At 39.0% G+C, this 10,126-nt stretch overlaps 1 non-coding gene across 1 annotated transcript; it reads right to left on the bottom strand.

The window, feature by feature from the left end:
• Positions 1 to 9,789: 9,789 nt before the first annotated feature.
• On the bottom strand, positions 9,790 to 9,870 carry LOC117034237 (small nucleolar RNA SNORD115). Its single transcript, XR_004425049.1, has one exon. It is a non-coding gene; the product is annotated as a small nucleolar RNA SNORD115 (small nucleolar RNA).
• Positions 9,871 to 10,126: the final 256 nt, after the last annotated feature.

Below are 10,126 nucleotides of genomic sequence, written 5' to 3'. Positions count from 1 at the left end.
GCCATGGAATCTAAGTATCAAAATGAATCCCCATGAAAACCAATACTTCAAAATGATGTAAAAATAAGTGTTGAAAGTGTTGAACTATGTGTGTTATTTAGAATAATTCCAGCTGCAGTTTCAAATAGACCAAAAATGTTAGTCTTAAATATATAGAGCTTTATTTCTCATGAATTCGCCCAGTACAGAAGTCCTGGGTTAGCAGATGACCTTCTTCCATGTTGTGATTTAAGGAGCCCGTCTTCTTCCATCACATGGCTCCCCCATTCCCTATGGTTTTGCATCATCTATATCTAGCCAGTGAAAACAGAAAGAGAATAGGAAAACATTGGTTTTGGAAGATATAAAATATTAATAGATATAAAAATATATAACAGTGAACAAATTATAACTAATATCAAATAACATTTCTATGGTGTTTTGAATCTTGACATTCATCAGATTGGCTGTGATTTTTAAAATGACTTTGCATTTTTTGAATGATAATTAAAGAAAGCTGCCAAGAAGCAAATAGAGTATGCCACATGAAGCCGGGCTACCTAAGAAAGTCTAGACACACATAATCTAGTGTTAGTAAGAAAAAAAAAAAATTATTTGTAATCACCAAAGATATTAGTAAATGAGTCATCTAATTTTCATTTCATTTCATTTTTATTTCATTAAATTAAGTTTGCATATACCCTTTCTTTTTCTTGTACTTTGGCTCAAAGACATGTACATGAAGGAAGTGATAGCCAGTTTAGCTGCAGATGCGATGAAGTTGGGTGGGGAAGTGTGCCTGGTGCTTAGCTATCCAAGTCTCTCCCAGCTTTTTCTTGTGTCCTATACCTCATTGTCTAAGATGCCTATCTTGCAGAAGACTCTCTAGGACACTTAATCTTAAGCATACTTCATCATATCTCTATTTTGGAGATTAGGGGTTACAATTTTATTTCTTTGTTTACTATTTTAAACCAACAACATTATTTATTAAACATGCTTTAAAAATCTGTATTTTTTTCACCATAAATGTCTACTATTTAATGATCAGTTTTAAAATGTAATGCCAAGAAGGAAAAAAAAAAAGAAGTGTTTAGAGCAAATGGAAAAATATTTTGACCATATAACTTACAACACATCAGATGTGACCATCCAAGTACATACTAGTTTCTCCACTTTAAGCACAGAATAGTTTTGTGCCCCATGGAGATTCTGGGTTTTGTATGTCCATTTGGGAGAATACTGATCAGTAATACCAATGTGCTTCAGAGCCAGAAAATTGGTGAAATTGCATAGGCAGGGGCTTCCTGGCATTTCATTCTACAGAGAGTTTATGCAACCTTTGTTAAAATATTTTGGATAGGCTGCTTAAGGAATATGCGTTATGTGTGTGTCATCCTCCAGAAAACATGCTAAATGATAATTACTGTCCTGCATGAAAAATGTTAATTCATCGTGATCAGAAGGGTGGAGCCCTTTTCCCAGAACACATCATTTGGAGGGGACAGTGATTACCTCCTTTACCATCCATAAAAAATGCTTTTCATTTGGAAGAAAACAGAAATTCTTCATGGTGAATTTTCCTCTTTTCATTCATAAAGTAAAGTAAGTTATAACTAGGCAAATTGAAGGGCTGTTTTATTCTTTAAATAAAAACATCAGTTAGAATATTAATATTCTAATTTGAGTCTTGGGAAACGTCAGAAAAATGAGAGCAGGTAAAGTCATAAGAGAATACTTATTGGACTAACTCAGTCTATAAATCCTCTCAATAAAGATTCTACCATCTGTGTGGAAGTTTTGGAGGAAGCAAACATGATTTACTCATCCTATTTCAAGGAAAAATTACCTTAACAAAATATTTCCCAGTATTAATTCTCAATCCAGGAAATATATATATTTATCTGTTAATAAGGCTTCTTTGTTAGTATTTGCATTAGTAATGAACTTAAGGTTGTTTCTTATTTAGTTTATTCCACTAAGTTATTTTGTGACAAATGTGCTTTACTTGGATAGTGTCCATACACCGGTGCAGTCAGCATCTGGAACAAATAAAGACATCTTTACCTTCTATTTGAGTAAAATAGAACTAAAATATTGCAGCTTACAGGGATGTTTTAGAAAAGGGAAGTTTAGTAGAAACCCCAGAGGGCAGTTATTGTGAATGTAAATTCTTATGTCCCAGCCTAATTAGCATGTAACATCTTTAACAAGAGCAATCAGAAATAATTTACTTGAAACTGTATTTTAATATGTGCAGAAGAGTGACTTTTTTATAAAAATAAGTCTTTAAAAATATTTTGTTAATAATATTTTAAGTGAAGATTTTTTAAATTGGGAGGGTTTTTCTTTTATTTCTTTGTTGATGTTCCTAGATATTGATATTTGGATTGACATTGTAGTAAACCTGTAAAGCAATATTGCTTTACTGAAATGTCAGATCTTGAAAAATTACAAATTGCATAAAGTACCTGTGAAGTACATTGAACAATTTCAACTTACATTTCTCATTGAACAATTAACAACTTAAAGTAGCATAGACACTATATTCACAAGGTAGTACACAGTTCACAATGGGAAAAGGAGTCAAAACAAACAGGTCTGCTGATATAAAAGAAACCAGAAATTCTTTAAAAATCATATAGAAAAATTGAAATTTAAGTAAAATGTGATATGAAAATACATGCTAATATTAAGAAGAAAATATTTTAAAAATTGCAAGTAACACTGAAATAATACTATAAAAGTTATTCTCCCAACTCCTTGGATTAATTAATTTGCTCCTGGTCTAATAAATGCTCTCAACTTTTTCTGATCTTTGTCATTTAAACTATGTACTTTTTAGTGGGGCCAACCATCTCACAGTTTCCACTTTTCAGGGGAAAAGAATTTGGAGGTAATAATCAGTATCAAACTACAAGCAATTTTAGTACAAGCAGTTTTTTTCAGAAATTATTTATAGATTTGCTTCAGCAGTTACGGATAAGGCACTTGAACTACAGATTATAAGTGCAGTGAGTCCTTGCTTAACATTGTGGATAGGTTCTTGGAAACTGTGGCTTTAAGTGAAACTACATATAACAAAACCAATTTTACCAGAGGCTAATTGATAGAAATAAGAATTAAGTTCATACAGCCTATTTCTGGTCACAAAACATCACCAAATAAAGACCCAAAATACTTATAATAATAAATATGAGCTAGACATACATGTAAGAAAGATGAATAAAAACAAGTAAGATAATGATTTTCCAACCCACTTATTCCAGTTTAGAGTCACAGGTGGTAGGAGTCTATCCTGGCAGCTCAGTACTCAAGGCAACACCCACCTTAGACAGGATGTTTTTCCATCTCAGGGTCACTCACACACACCCACACTCAGTCAGCCTCAGACAATGTAGGTACACCATTCACCTGACTCGTACATCTTTGAGAGGCGGAAGGAAACCAGAGTCCCCAAAGAAAACCCACACAGTTTGGGGGAGAATATGCACACTCCAACTGACAGTGGCCTCAGCTGGGAATATTTTTTTTTTCTCATCAGCGTTATAAAGGGAAGAACATTGAACGAACGTTATTTGAGGACCTGTTGTATTTTAAAGCTAATTATTAAACAATCATAGGTTAAAATATTGATGGAAGTTGACATTGCTTCCATTGTTGAATTTTAAACAAGTAGTCCTCTAGGTTGATTAAGTTAAAACTGCTAAAATATATAACTGAAAAACAAGAACAGCAAGCCCTGACCAACACAGAAAATATTGACGATCCCCGGAATGTCCTTCCCACCAAATCTGTTATCTTTATATGCTCAGGCAAACCAAATGAACATCTATAGTTCAATACATATATTTATTTTCCAGCCCAAACTCTCACTTTTATGAATAATTACATTTGCGATATAGTTTTCACATGGTCATTGAGTGTAACATTAGCATATAAAAGGAACCAACTGGGAGAGACAACATTAGAACAGATAACATTTTAATTTTATTGCTTTGTTTGAGTTCTTTAAAAGACAGACCCCAAGATGGGATCAGAAGTGCAAGAGAATTTTTAAGGAAGAAAGTAGGAGAAGGTAGCGAAATTCTTCACAATACAATTCAGGAAGGAGGCTGGGAAGGCAGCACTGGGTAAAAAGAGACTTGAACTGCAGCAGACTTCGGAGAAAGATTTGACCAGGCGAATGTGGAATCCTCCAGCTGGTTATCACTTGATATCTTCCCACACTCGTAGAATGGGATTGCCTTGCTCCCCCATCATGCCCAGTAATAGCTGAGAGCAGGCAGCGGGACCCTTGCTGAATTTCCTGGAAAGTGTGTGCCCCCAGATGTAGATGCTCATTTAGTGTGTCAGTGCATATAATGATAGTAGATTTCCAACAGAAATCCAGAACCTTCAGCACAGAGTTAGGGAAACGGAAAGCACAAAATCTCCCAGTAGGTCATTGGGAGAGATGAAAAATAGACTCATATATTCTTTCTATTGGGAAACAAATATATAGAGGTTTCTGATTTAATGCGTATCACACTTTAAAGAACGTCTCTCCATACTTCAAAGCATTGCCTTTGAGCTGGCACGTAACTATCTTTTAGAAAACTATTCCAGTGTCTGTGAAGCTCACTGCTTCCACATGGTACAGTATTGTGTTGGCCACAGGTCCACGCTCACCTCTTTTGCTGCGAAGTGTGTCCCCTGGATGAATGCTATGTTGTGTGGGCTTCTGTGCCTATGGATCAGACCTCATAGAAGCCCTAGACAGTGGTATTGGCTGGCACACTCTTTGCAGGGGACAGAGCATGGGTCCTGCTTCCTGCTCTCAGCTATGGCTAGCAGCAGTCATGAAAGCCAAACCTATACTTTGAATAGGTCTCTATCTCTGTGAGGATGAATTATTACATTTCTCAAACAGAAAGGGTTTAATGTAGGTGATTTGCTCAAGTGGTTGTTCTCTTTGAATGATTACTTCTTACCAGAGGCTCAGCGTTAGTCTCTGTTCTGACAGTTGGATGTTCAGAGGCAGCAGTATCTAGATCAGCCTTGGTAAATGGGAGTCACTGCTGATGGGCCCTTACCTAACTTCCACCTCTGTCACCATGGCCACCCTGCTCATGGGCTCATTACGCTCGTTCTGCTAGTTCCAAAGTGCTCATGACAAAAACTGGCTTCAGCCAAATAGCGGCATCATTTTGTCTACTTGGTTGTTCAATGCCTCTTCTCTGGTGGATGTTTCCTGGCAGGTGTTAAGATGTGATATGAAAATCTTGACTTGTAGTGCTCATTCTCCCATGTCTGTCTACAGTCCTCTACCCAGACCTCCTTGTCTCTGATCCTCCTATCCCATCCTTTCCCATACAGGCCAGGCCACTGTCCACTAACCAGTCATATCTGGATATGTTTTTTCCTTGGACTGCTTTGCCTTCCACTCAAAGTTAATGACCAGGAGCACTCTTTGGAGCTCAGTCAATTCAGACTTTTTTCCTCTCCATTGTCTTTCAAGGTTACTCCTGTATATTGTGGTAACAAAGTCTCCATCAGTTTAGGCTTGCTTTGTTGTCACACAGCAGCCTACCCGTCTGACCCCTCATACCTACCCCAAAAGAAAGAAGAGTCTGTGGGACTAATCCTTTCAGGGACTTTGCTTCCGTCTCCTTATTTGGCCCCAGAGAATGGCTGGTTAGCCAATGACAAGTAAGATTCCCCATGGTGGGGGACAACTCAAGCCAGGCACAGTCGAGTGGGGACCAACAGGAGAACCCACGGGATTGATAGAGGTGGGCATAGACCCCCACCTTCCCCTGGTTAAGGAGAGCTTCTGCCTTTGTGGCTGCATTCCTTCCCACAACCTGCTTGGGAAGAGATTCAATGATGTAATAACATCAGTGCTCCATCTATCCATTTCAGTAAGTTTCAGCATAAATGTTTTGTCTCTTGGGGAGGTACATCCTGAAACTACGGATTCAGCTGCTTGCAGGCAAGGGTAATTAGTTCGAATCAGTTTCCTAGTATAATGTGTGAAATTCACAGACCTCGGAGAAAACAATGTTGCTTTCTTGTGTGGCATCAATAAAAGCAACAAGGAGGCCGGATTAGGGGCTCTCAGTCCTTTGAGGCTGTGAGACCATTGGCCCCTATTTCATAACTTTCTTAATTTCTGTTTATGCCTTTTTTAACCCTTCGCTGCCCCTTCTCGTTTGTTCACTGCCTGTGTTGCGCTGGATGCGATATTGCTTCACATGTTCAGTGGACCTATTTTTACACCGAGGTTGTCCTTTACTTCTACATTAGTCATTTGGGGACACTTAACCCCTGTATGGCCATAGGTGTGAGCTGGGGGAGGGCAGTGATGAATCCAAAATAGGTAATGTGTGCGACTAGGCTACTGCTCCAGTGGCTTACTCATGCCCTTTTGTCCTGCTCAGGTTCAATCCCAGATATACCAGATGGAATCCCAGATATACCTTACAATGGAATACTGCTGGGCATGTTGCTTTACTACATGGTGTTGCTCATAGAATTCTACTCATATTGGGCAGTTCTATGCCATGGTTATTTGATGTTTCATGATCAAGTGTTCCACCTCTACCAGGGTACACAAACAGTCAAGTTTCTCAGAAACTATATCATTCTCTGCTGATGATTGTATGGCCTTCCTCCAGATTCCCCAGGGCCTACATATGATTCTTATACTGGGGCTTGCCATTAACTGTGCATGGCATCTTTTCTACCACTGACATGGACAAAGTCATGGGCTGCTTTGACTGTACCCTGGACTTCCTGCAGAGCTATTTCTCACTGAGTCCCAGCCAAACATTTTGTGTCACCGTGTTTATGGGCTAGAGCCTGTGTTTACGGGCTGGAGCAGTATTCTCAGGTGTGGAGTGTGTTATGTCCAGAACCCTCAGCGGGCCAACCAGGCATTGGGCTTCCTTCTTTGTGGTGGGAAATGCAGGATGCAGCAATTTGTCTTTTACTTAGGATGGGACATTACACAAGCCCTGGATGCAGAAAGCCTTATTGAATTGGTGGGTCCCTGCATCTCCTATCCTCTGGAATATACGTGCTTTACCAAGGCCTCTAGCATATTAGAGCATGTTATGGCAGAGGGCGGGAAATTTAAGGAAGCCCTGAGGCAATGTGTAAGTGAAGGGTTTTACTCAATCCATGTGAATAGAAACAATTTTTGATCCTCTTTTCTAGTTATAATAGGGGAAAGAAGTGCATCTGCCAAACCAGTGGCAGATACAATACAAACTGAAGCCTTCTTAATCTGATCCAGTAATGACCCCAGGCCCAGAATAGCAACTGTGATCAGGGTTGCTGCCTGGTTGAGTTTATGGTAGTCAACAGTCATCCTCTTAGATCCATCACATTTTTGCAGGGACCAGATTTGCAAATTAAATGGAGATACGATAGAGACCACCTGTATTAGTTTGTTGAAGCTTCCATAAAAAATTATCACAAACATGGTGGCTTAAAATAATACAAATGTATTCTTTCATGTATCTGGATGTCAGAAGCCCCAAATCAAGGTGTTGGCATGGCCATACTCCCTCCAGAGGTCCTAGTGGAGAATTTACTTTGTTCTTTGTCTCTCTAGCTTTTGGCAGTTGCTGGCTTCCTTGTAATATGTGTGGCCACATCTCTTTTCTCTGTCTTCACATTGTCTTCTTTTCCTCTGTGGGTTTTCACCTCATCTGTCTCTTAAAAGGATATTTGCTATAGGGTTTAAGGCCCACCTGGATAATCCAAGCTGATCTCGTCTCAAGGTCTGTAACTTAATTATATCTGCAAAGACCATTTTTCCAAACATGGTTACATTAAATCCCATGGGTCCAAGGATTTGGATGTGCACACCTATTTTGGGGGGAGAGGGGTAGCATTCAACCCACTATACCAGTACTCCTGTATCCTTGAGGTCCTAAAGGAAGGCTCTAATCGCTGTCATTCTCCCTAGGGCATAATATTATCTTTAGTTTGCTGTCTTGGCTAGGGGTTTGGAGGGACAGTTTCCGAGGATTCTACTTGACCTTCCCCAATATAATAGCTCTTAATTCACAGGCCAACAAACCAATATGAGGATTACTCCAACAGCCAATTATATCTATTTTAATCATACATTTGGGAACCAGAGAAAAGACCACTGGGACTCTGTGGGCCGGACTTTATTGAAGACTTCAATCAGGACTTTATTAACTTCCTTCCTAAACCCAACTTTAACAAGATACCATGATGACATATTAGGTCTCTAGTTATAACATCAGTTAAGGCCCTTTGTCAAGTAGTACTCAAAATATGATATTCACTTTTCCTCAGTATGTATCACTGAAGTAAATGGTCTTGAGTCTCTTTGGGACAGAACCATTAAAGTATTTACTTTTGTAGTGTTGTAGGGTCCTTCCTCCTAGGGACCTGGACACTTCTTTAGTCAATAGATTCCAAATCTGAAAATCTGCTCAGGTCTTAGAAATGAGTAATGGATTGTGGCTTTTTGCTCGGGGAAACTGCCCTCAGCTTTCTTGCTTTTTTTGGCTTTAGATACCAAGTACTATCCTTGTTGACTGTCCTGTATTATCTCTAAGGATGTCATTCTCTGTGGACCAGGTCTATAATTACTGTTGGACCAAGCCCCACTGGATGCTCCTTCTACCATGCCAGTCATGGTAATTGTGACCTCCTGGCTTCTGGTGGTCGTGTGCTATGACCAGGCCTTTATAACTTTGGAAATATAATGATAGAATGAGCCCAGTCTGGAACTGCCTCTCTTACCATCAGCCCTGGTGCAGAGGAGCCACCACTGAGCTCCTTAGTGATGTTGGTGCCCCTCTCACCAGCACATTCCTCACTGCTTTAATGAATAATGTATCCTCTGGACCTTCCCATAGAACATAAGCTCTGGAGGGTCTTCTGGATGCACATAAAATATTCATTCCAACCTGCACACCTTTCTGTGTTTTTTCATTCTTTCCACTACCATCTGACAAGCCACCTCAGGCATTTTTGCTTGGCTTGGCATTGGCTATCACCTTTTCCAGGCTTCTAAGGGCCACACTAGCTGTGAGTTTTCCCATTCTCTTGGTCATTGCCAGAGTATAGTCTCATGTCCCAAAAAATGCCTTCACACCAATAAATTCTTGCTTAACCAATTCCAGTTTCTTTTATCAAGTATTCTCAAAAATCCAATCCTACCTAGGTGTGTTCCCCTTGGCTTCTGCTGTTTGCACTTTTTTTTTTTTTTTTTTTGTAATTGGCCTCAATATGCCTAGAAACTGAGGTGAAGTTTTCCAGGGTGCCAGTTAAGGAAAAATTTCCTCAATTTACAATCTGATCAATTTTAGATATAACAAAAAAATCTGTATTTCCAAGTAAACATATCTTTAGGATTAACACTCACAGAGAAATAAACTCTTATTCATATTTAGTTTCTCTAAATGAGTAAAACCTATTCCCTTTGGGCAAGACTTATTATGAATCTAACGTTTTATTTGGCATGTATCTATGATCAAAGAAATCCACTTGCTTCAGGTCATTAATGCAACGGTGCAACACTTAGCAGAACCTTTCTGTGAAAGACATAATGAGAGAAAAAAAAGCTAAGGAATGACCCCAAATATACCTTAATATTACGAAATATGGATCACTAAACCAAACATGGAGCATGAGCATATATTGTTCACTTAGAAGTGCTTATACATGTTAGGGTCACATGAGATTCCTTCAAGGGATGGATTATCTCAAGCTCAAAATATCTTTATTCTAGAAGGGACATAAGAATCCCCAATATCCTGTCCCAGGATTGTCACCTAGATTGGGTCTCAGCATAATCTTATTGAACATGATTTTTAGGTCATCATCTCTTTTCAAGACAACATAAGTTCTCATTATTGATCCAACCAAGGCACTCCCCACATATCCAAACACTTGGACCTGAATATCCTTACCAGAAATAGATTATGGATGTTACAACGCCAAGGAAAACATGAGTTTCCATGTGTCCCATGCTAGACACCTGACTGACTTTGATTGTATACACACATGTTGAGGCTGTGAGTGAGCTTATCTCAGATCCCCATCTTATTTATTATTTTTTTGGATAACTCCCAGTACATCTCTATTAGTCTGTGTCTGTCAGAAAGCATGCACAAAA

The sequence above is a fragment of the Rhinolophus ferrumequinum genome, chromosome 14, assembly GCF_004115265.2.
Source record: "Rhinolophus ferrumequinum isolate MPI-CBG mRhiFer1 chromosome 14, mRhiFer1_v1.p, whole genome shotgun sequence".
NCBI classification, from domain to species: Eukaryota; Metazoa; Chordata; class Mammalia; order Chiroptera; family Rhinolophidae; genus Rhinolophus; species Rhinolophus ferrumequinum.
Note: the sequence above shows the minus strand (reverse complement) of the source record. Positions and strands in the feature narration are given on the sequence as shown.